Raw genomic sequence first — 7,583 nt, forward strand, 5'->3', positions numbered from 1 at the left:
ATTACCCAACAAGTTTGTGGCTGGTTGCATAATTGCAAAGTTGCCTTCCTCATGGAGGAACTTCGCCAGTACTCTGAAACATAGGGGATAGGAGATATCAGTTGAAAATCTGGTAGTGTCTCTTGATGTTTAGGAGAAAGCTCGGAAGAAGGACACTGCTGAGAAAGGAGACCAAGGTCAGTCTAGTGCCAACATGGTCTAGAAATTTCCACGTGGCAAAAACAAAGTCATCAAGACTACTACCTTCAAGAAGAAGAAGAATAAGGCTAAGATGAACTGCTACACTTGTGGTGAGCTTGGACACTTCTTTAAGAATTGTCCAGAGCGTGCAAACCGCAAGGGTAGAAGGGCCAATGGGTCCAAGGATGTCAACATGGTGATGACACAGGTGCCAATGTTCATGTGTGTGTTGACATCTCCATATTTTGTTCTTACCAGGTCGCCCAGGGTTCCTCCGTGCTGATGGGGAATGAGTCACATGCTGCTATTCGTGGTGTTGGTACGGTCGATCGGAAGTTTACTTCGGGAAAGATCATGCAGCTAAGGAACATGTAGCATGTCCCTACTATCAACAAGAATCTTGTGAGCGGCTCAGTCCTGTGCAAGGACGGGTTTAAGGTAGTGTTAGAGTCCAATAAATTAGTCGTGTCAAAACATGGACAATTTGTTGGTAAAGGCTATGAGTGCGGAGGCTTGTTCCTCTTTTCCCTTGCAGATTTTTGTAATAAGTCAGTGAACCATATTTGTGGCAACATTAGTGATGATGCGAGTACTTGGCATTCACGTTTGTGTCATATAAATTTTAGTTTAATGTCTCAGCTTTCCAGCATGTGTTTAATTCCGAACATCACCATTGCCAAAGGTTCTAAGTGTCATAGTTGTGTGCAATCGAAGCAACCTCAGAAGCCTCATAAGGCGACTGAGGAGAGACACTTGGCACCTCTATAACTCATACATTCTGATCTGTGGGAGATGAATGGTGTGTTGACAAAAGGTGGAAATAGATACTTCATGACTTTGATTGATGATGCGACTAGATTTTGTTATGTTTACTTGTTGCAAACTAAGGATGAAGCATTAGACTACTTTAAAATTTATAAGGCTGAGGTTGAGAATCAACTTGAGAGAAAGATCAAGCGTCTAAGGTCTGATCATGGTGGTGAGTATTTTCCAAAAATATTTGATGAATTCTGTGAGGAACATGGTCTTATTCATGACAGAACGCCTCCCTATTCGCCCGAGTCCAATGGGGTTGCTGAGAGGAAAAACCGCACACTGACTGACTTGGTTAATTCCATGTTAGATACTGCTGGTTTATCTAAGGCATGGTGGGGGGAGGCTCTGATGAGGACACCACGAGTACATCTACACCAGCAGCACCTCAGGCGCCTCCAGTTGCTCATCCAGTTGGGCCAATCACTCGAGCCCGTGCGAGAGAATTAAACTTCATCATGCTGTTAAGGAACGAAGGCCCATCGGAATAAGAAGATGGCCCAACAGGGCAGCCCAGGTGGGGCGCCTAGGGTTGGGCGCGCGTGACCCCTTCGGACTCCATGGGCTGCGCCCCCTTTATTTAGTCTGAGTCCTTTTTGTTTACGACTTGAGTTTTGTTTTACATCTAGCTTTAGCTACTCTTGAACACGCGCAAATACGCGCTGTCCTTGTGTGATTCAGAACTCCACCTCCGAGTGATATTTAGATTGCTCACCTCTTTTTCTTGTTCGTTCTTCGATTGCGGACAGGAATTGATCTTCGTGATCAGGCTGATCTCGCACGGGCGAGGTTGGTAACCATCGGGAGTTGGTTCAGCGATTGCATTGGCGTTTCGGGTTCGCTCGTCGTAGTCGGATCGTGAGGGTCTACTTCCACCAAGTCGAATTTATCTCCACTCACCGAAAGATCAGGCACTCCGACTCTATCAAGTGGTATCAGCTTTCCAGGTTGATCGGTGAGTTTTACCGAGTGTTTTTCCCTTCCTACAGTCCACAAAAACCAAAAGAATTTTTTTCAGGTTAGATCCTTGTCCCAGCAACCGTTTAGCCTCGCACATTCTTTCAATAAGTATCTTTGTTGAATTTGTGTGCCTACTCGTTCAATTGTTGCTGGTTACTTGTGTTTAATCTCTTGTTTCTCGTTTTTCCTCTAACCCTAGTTTTTGCCGCCGCCGCCGTTCCGCTGCTCGCCAACCCTACCACGCCACGCCCCCCGCCCCCCTTCGCGACAACCGTGCCACGCCATCCCACCGCTCCGATCACCCCCTCCTTTGTTAAAAAAAAAAGAAAAGCTAGAAAGCAATCAAAAAAAAAGGAAAGTGCAAAAAAAAAAGGGGAAAGAAGCAAAAAAAAAAAGAATCCGATAGGGAGAAGGAAGGTGATCCGATTTTGTTTCGGTGGAAACTCCTTGCGCGCGCCGTGCACCCCCCTGGGTCACGACCCTCCGGGGCAACTCCATAACCCCCCCCCCACGCATACCACGCCCTTCCCCACGCATCCCGTGCCAGCTTTTCATATCCATATCTTTTTTTTACCGGAATACCCCTGTACTTCCGGAAAAAGTGTGTGCCACAATTTGCTATTTGAGATCCTCTGTGTTCATATTATCAGTTTTGGGGCACCCTCTGTGAAAAAAAAACAGAAATCAAAAAAAAAAGAGGTGCCCTCTCGACCTTTGCCTCTGTTCTTTCGATTTTCCTTCTTACCAGCAACTCTTGTTCCGTGTTTGGCACTATCTTTCAACTTTGCATTATTGTTTGATTGTGCTAATCCTTCATTTGAGTGCAGCCTTCCCAGAACTCCACATAGTTCTACGACGAGCATATTTTGTTTCTCCAGGCAATCGCTCCTCCAATCTTTCGCGAGTTCCACCGGTTGGTTGCAGTTCGCCCCTATGTGCGTGGTAAGAACGGATAAGAATTTGATAACAGCACTAGTGTGAGCGCCTTGTGAGCCGTTACACCCCTGTTTTGTCGTCGCTTTTGTTCTTGTATTTGCGCTAACCATGGCAGATGATGTCGACGCGGGGGCTAACCAGCTGCAGGGCATACGGGCGCAAGTTGAAGGGCTTGTCACCGACATTCAGACGATTCATGAACGGCTGGACTCGACGATCTCCTCGACGACCGAGCGGTGTGATCAGCTCGACCTTGCACAGACGGCCGCTAAGGCCACACTCGACTCAGTTGTGGCAAGACTCGATGCATTGCACACAACAGTCGCAGAATTGCAGCAGGGTTATGGTGGTGACTCGGACCAGGACGATGGCGACCGCCGAGGCCGTGCCCGCCGCGTGCCACGCCGTCCCGGTGGTAATGATTCCTTTTCCAAGATTAAATTTAAAATTCCACCTTTTAATGGCAAATATGATCCTGTTGCATATCTTGATTGGGAATTAGAAGTTGAACAGAAATTTTCATGCCATGATATTCTTGCTAATTCTCAAGTTAAAGCTGCTATTAGTGAATTTACTGATTTTGCTTTAATTTGGTGGCGTGAATATAAACACAAACATCCCAATACCATTCCAACCACTTGGGAGCAATTAAAAACTGCTATGCGCCATAGATTTGTGCCTTCTTACTATGCCCGAGATTTGCTTAATAAAATGCAACGTTTTCAGCAAGGTTTCAAATTTGTTGAGGAATATTTCCAGGAATTACAAATAGGCATGATTCGTTGTGGGTTATTGGAGGAAAATGACGCTGCTATGGCACGTTTTCGTGGTGGTTTGAACCGCGAAATTCAGGATATACTTGATTATAAGGACTACACAGATATGACAACATTATTTGAATATGCTTGCAAAGCTGAACGTGAAGTGCAGGGACGCCGCTCGAAGACATATTCTAACTCTTTTGCAGGAAGAAGCTCGACATCCAACTCCGCACCCGCTCTCCCTGCGCCACCCACGCCCACCACTACACCGCGCGAGCGTACGGCCAAACCTGCAAGCGCTGCCCCTTCCACAGGCGCCACCCCTCCCACAGGCCGTACACGGGATATTCAGTGTCATCGTTGCAAAGGATTTGGCCACCTGATTCGGGACTGTCCGAACAAGCGCACTTTGCTTCTTCTTGACGATGGTGAGTATTCTTCCGCTAGTGATTCTGAAGATACTCGACATGCGATGCTTGCCACTGACCATGCAGCTATGGAGGTACATGTCAACCCGGGCGACGCCGATAGGTATGAAAGTCTTGTTGTGCAGCGTGTTCTTAGTACACAGGTCGCCCCGTCCGAGAAGAATCAGCGACACACTCTTTTCCATACCAAGGGTGTTGTGCAGGAGCGGTCGATTCGCATCATCATCGACAGCGGCAGCTGCAATAATTTGGCGAGTACCACGCTGGTTGAAAAGTTGTCTTTACCCACTCGTAAGCATCCACATCCATATCACATTCAATGGCTTAATGATGGTGGGAAAATTAGAATTACTCGATCAGTCCGTGTTCCTTTCTCCATGGGTGCTTATTCTGATTTTGTCGATTGTGATGTTATTCCCATGGAAGCATGCTCTCTGTTACTTGGGCGACCTTGGCAATATGATACTGATAGCTTGCATCATGGTTGTTCAAATCACTATTCTTTCATGTTTAAGGGCCAGAAAATAATTATACATCCAATGACACCTGAACAAATTCTTAAAGATGATCTTGCTAGAGCTGCTAAAACTGCTAAACAACTTGAACCATTGACAGCTATTAATTCTGAAATCAAGTTGAATGCTCCTGTTTTGCTTGCCACACGTGCTGATTTTGATGTGTTACGCGATGCTCCTTTGCCATGCTATGCCCTTATATGCTCTAGTGTGCTCGTTTCACTTGATGATGCACCATCTTTGGATATTCCCCCTGCGGTTGCTAACATTTTGCAGGAGTACGCTGATGTCTTTCCAAAAGATTTGCCACCGGGACTTCCACCACTTCGTGGCATTGAGCACCAGATCGACCTCATTCCCGGCGCACAGCTTCCTAACCGCGCACCGTACCGTACAAATCCGGATGAGACGAAGGAAATCCAGCGCCAGGTACAGGCGTTGCTTGACAAGTGTTATATTCGTGAGTCTCTTAGCCCTTGCTCCGTTCCCGTGTTACTTGTTCCAAAGAAAGATGGCTCATGGCGTATGTGTGTAGACTGTCGTGCTATTAATAACATTACCATTCGCTACCGATACCCTATACCACGCCTTGATGATATGCTAGATGAGCTTAGTGGTGCCATTATTTTCACTAAGATTGATTTGCGTAGTGGCTACCATCAGATTCGCATGAAATTAGGTGATGAATGGAAAACGGCTTTTAAAACGAAATTTGGGTTATATGAATGGTTGGTTATGCCGTTTGGTTTGACAAATGCTCCCAGCACATTTATGCGTTTAATGAATGAAGTTCTGAGGCCCTTCATAGGATTGTTTGTAGTTGTCTATTTTGATGATATCCTCATTTACAACAAGTCTATGGAAGAGCATTTAGAACATTTGCGTGTTGTTTTTGATGCATTGCGTGCTGCCCATTTATTTGCTAACCTCGAAAAATGCATGTTTTGCACACAACGTGTCTCGTTTCTTGGCTATGTTGTTACTCCACAGGGCATTGAGGTGGATAGCAGCAAGATTGATGCCATTCGGGAGTGGCCTACACCGACGACGGTCACACAAATTCGAAGCTTTCTTGGCCTTGCAGGTTTCTACCGCCGGTTTGTTCGTGATTTTAGCTCCATTGCAGCGCCTCTACATGAGCTTACAAAGAAGGATGTTCCCTTTGCTTGTAGTGATTCGCAAGAGGTTGCGTTCAGCACCTTGAAAGATAAGTTAACCAATGCTCCTCTCTTGCAGTTGCCTGATATTACTAAAGTGTTTGAGCTTGAATGCGATGCTAGTGGTATTGGGCTAGGTGTTGTTTTGTTACAAGAAGGAAAACCGGTTGCTTACTTTAGTGAGAAATTAAGTGGTGCTAGCTTGAATTATTCTACTTATGATAAGGAGCTTTATGCTTTAGTGCGCACTTTGCATACTTGGCAGCACTACCTTTGGCATCGCGAGTTTATAATTCATTCTGATCATGAGGCTTTAAAACATATTCGTACACAAACAAACCTGAACCGTCGTCATGCTAAATGGGTAGAATTCATTGAGTCTTTCCCTTACATTATTAAACACAAGAGCGGGAAGGAAAATGTCATTGCTGATGCTTTGTCTCGTCGCTATACCATGCTGTCACAGTTAGATTTTAAAATCTTTGGCTTGCAAACTGTGAAGGATCAATATGTGCATGATGCTGATTTTAAAGATGCTTTCGCCCACTGTATTCATGGCAAACCATGGGGCAAATTTCACATACAGAACGGGTTCCTGTTTCGCGCTAACAAGCTGTGTGTTCCAGCTAGCTCGGTTCGTCGTTTGTTGTTACAGGAAGCGCATGGAGGCGGTCTCATGGGGCACTTTGGCGTCTACAAGATGCGTGAAGTGCTGGCTGCCCACTTCTTTTGGCCCCGGATGCGCGCTGATGTTGAGCGCCTTGTTGCACGCTGCACTACTTGCCAGAAAGCTAAGTCACGATTGAACAACCATGGTTTGTACATGCCTTTGCCTATTCCTACTTCCCCTTGGCTTGATATTTCTATGGACTTTGTTTTGGGGTTGCCTAGAACTAAGAAGGGGAGGGACAGTATTTTTGTGGTTGTTGATCGTTTCTCCAAAATAGCTCATTTTATACCTTGTCATAAGACTGATGATGCTAGCAATCTTGCTGAATTGTTCTTTCGTGAGATTATTCGTTTGCATGGTATTCCAAATACAATAGTCTCTGATCATGATGCTAAGTTTCTTAGTCATTTTTGGAGATCACTGTGGAATAAAATGGGAACTAAATTGCTGTTTAGCACCACTTGTCACCCTCAGACTGATGGACAAACTGAGGTGGTGTCCTTCTACAAAGATGTGTCCTTTTCAAGTTGTTTATGGTTATATTCCTCGGACGCCTATTGATTTGTTTGCACTTGATGCCGAGGACGCCCCACACATAGATGCCGCTGCACATGTTGATCAAATGATTAGCTTGCATGAGCAAACTCAACAAAACATTGCTGCTGCTAATGCTAAATATTAGGTTGCGGGTAGTAAAGGGAGAAAACATGTTACTTTTGCACCGGGTGATTTGGTTTGGTTGCATTTGAGAAAGGATCGTTTTCCTACCTTACGTCGTTCTAAATTGATGCCACGTGCTGCTGGTCCTTTTAAAGTGCTAACCAAGATTAATGATAATGCTTATATCCTTGACCTGCCTGCGGAGTTTGGTGTTTCCACGAGTTTTAATGTTGCAGATTTGAAACCGTATGTGGGCGAAGATGAGGAGTTGCCGTCGAGGACGACTTCAGTTCAAGAAGGGGAGGATGATGAGGACACCACGAGTACATCTACACCAGCAGCACCTCAGGCGCCTCCAGTTGCTCATCCAGTTGGGCCAATCACTCAAGCCCGTGCGAGAGAATTAAACTTCATCATGCTGTTAAGGAACGAAGGCCCATCGGAATAAGAAGATGGCCCAACAGGGCAGCCCAGGTGGGGCGCCTAGGGTTGGGCGCGCGTGA

The sequence above is a fragment of the Setaria viridis genome, chromosome 2 (assembly GCF_005286985.2).
Source record: "Setaria viridis chromosome 2, Setaria_viridis_v4.0, whole genome shotgun sequence".
NCBI lineage: Eukaryota > Viridiplantae > Streptophyta > Magnoliopsida > Poales > Poaceae > Setaria > Setaria viridis.